At 46.1% G+C, this 2,069-nt stretch overlaps 1 pseudogene; it reads left to right on the forward strand.

Moving 5' to 3' along the window:
* Positions 1-1,564: 1,564 nt before the first annotated feature.
* LOC142462035 (small nucleolar RNA SNORA21) lies at positions 1,565-1,689 on the forward strand (annotated as a pseudogene).
* The last annotated feature ends 380 nt before the right edge of the window (positions 1,690-2,069 follow it).

The following is a 2,069-nucleotide window of genomic DNA, read 5'->3' on the forward strand; positions in this document are numbered from 1 at the left end:
CTGGAAGGTGTGCATCCTGGAATGCCAATTTAACAGAACAATGTGTTCTTACATTGAGTAAGTGTTTAAGTGGAAGCCCAATGTCCATCTACTGCCTTAGTACTAAACCTATAAATATATACACATTGATCTGTTTCCCTACACTCATATAAATATATTTATATATGTAAAGTCCAGTCTTTAGACCTCTATAAATACCCTTTGTCACCAAGTTCTTTCCTCTATTTCCTTTTACTTCCCTCTTGCGCCACTATCATGCCCAGCCTTCATTTGGGTTTCAGTAATTTCTTTCGGTTACCTTGCCCTTGCTAAATCCCTACCAGGCTGCTCATACCCTCCTTGCTACTGATTTTGGATCACTTATTGCTCCCCTGCCCCTGGGTTGGTCAGCACCACCTCTTTGCCCCCTCATCCCCCTCTCCTGTGTCCCCCCAGAACCATTGGTTTTCTCCTCCAGACGATTCATCCAGTCTATTTTATCTAGCTAGATCTGTAGAGATAATACTATGCACCAAAAAATCAAGTCATAGCAAGACAGGTAATGAATGAGAACACAGCTATGACAACAAAAAAAGAAACCAATTACCCATAGAAGAATAAACTAATTTTAAATTTTTTTAAAAGAAAGAAAAACCTGTCAATAGATCAGGGTCTGATTTTTCATGTCTAGACGTGTCCTTCAGTCAGGTCCAATGGGGTATCATGCTTTGACCCCAGAGTCTGTCCTTTGTACTCCCTCGGGGGCTCCCTGCTCTGCTCCCACGGTTGCTCTGCTGCACGCCTTTAGTGGTTTGCCTCAGTGTCACAGAGTCAGTCTGGGCCAGTCCTGACACTGAGTTTCCAGTGCTGCCCCCCTTAGGGCCCTGGGTCATCAAAGGATGACGTGCCTCACAGTGGCATCAGCCATATTGTCCACTATGTCCATTGGCTGTTCAGAGTGGGGATATCGTCCTCTAGGCCTGATGGGCTAGGATATGCTCCACTCTCTTCCCCCCCTTCTTTGCTCCCATTTGCTCTGATCAGACATGCATGCCCCTCTCCCCTCGTTGCAGTTGCAGTGCTGTCCTCTCAAGTAAATTCTTCTGGGTTGGGGGGCAGGTGTCCACGTAGCTGGTATGGGAGCCGAGCCCTCAGGCCCCACCAGTGGATCTCCACTGCTTCCCAGCACTCTGCATTTGTCTGGCACTGGATTTATACCTGATCCCTCTTTCCCTGTGGAGACACAAACAATACCCTCCCCTTGGGTGGCTCAGTGCCCTATTCCCCCATCACACATTTTTTTTCTTTCCTCCTTCCTCCCTCTACCCCCATTTTAGTTAGTTACCATATGTACTCCTGGATAGTGTCTGGGGTCTTAAAGGCTTGAAGATAAACAAGCAGCCATGTAGCTGAGAAGCATCAAAGCCCACATGGAAGAAGCACACCAGCTTGGCTGACCACGAGGTGTAGAAGGGAACAGTTATCAGATATCCAAGAACTAAAAACCATATCAAGGGGTGCCCACCTTACATGACCACTGAAGACAAACATGTGCATAGCAATGTGGTGAAGAAAGCTGATGCTAACCCTCTTAAAAGCACTCATTGGGCCTTTTGTCAGTGACCCATAAGGGGCAGATTAAAAAACACCACTTTTGGATGAAGCGGCAACATCTCATGTTGTTCGGCTTCAATCGGTAATGTGACACCAAAAAATAAAAATAAAAAAAGAGAAAGAAAGCTGATTGTGCCCAGCTATCAAAAGATATAGCATCTGGGGTTTTAAAGTCTCAAAGATAAACAAGTGGCCATCTAGCTCAGAAGCAACAAAGCCCACATGGAAGAAACACACGAGCTGACGCAGGGATCAGGTATCAAGCATCAAGGAACAAAAAATCATTATCATTGAAATTGGGAGTGAGTGCAGAGTGGAGACTCAAAGCCCATTGGTAGTCAACGGGACACCCCTTACTGAAGGGTTGTGGGGAGAAGATGAGCCAGGCAGGGTGCAGGGTTGCAACGATGAAACATATAACTTTCCTGTGGTTCTAAAATGCTTCCTCCCCTCACTCTCATGATCCCGATTCTACC

This window comes from Tenrec ecaudatus, chromosome 11 (assembly GCF_050624435.1).
Source record: "Tenrec ecaudatus isolate mTenEca1 chromosome 11, mTenEca1.hap1, whole genome shotgun sequence".
Classification (NCBI taxonomy): Eukaryota; Metazoa; Chordata; class Mammalia; order Afrosoricida; family Tenrecidae; genus Tenrec; species Tenrec ecaudatus.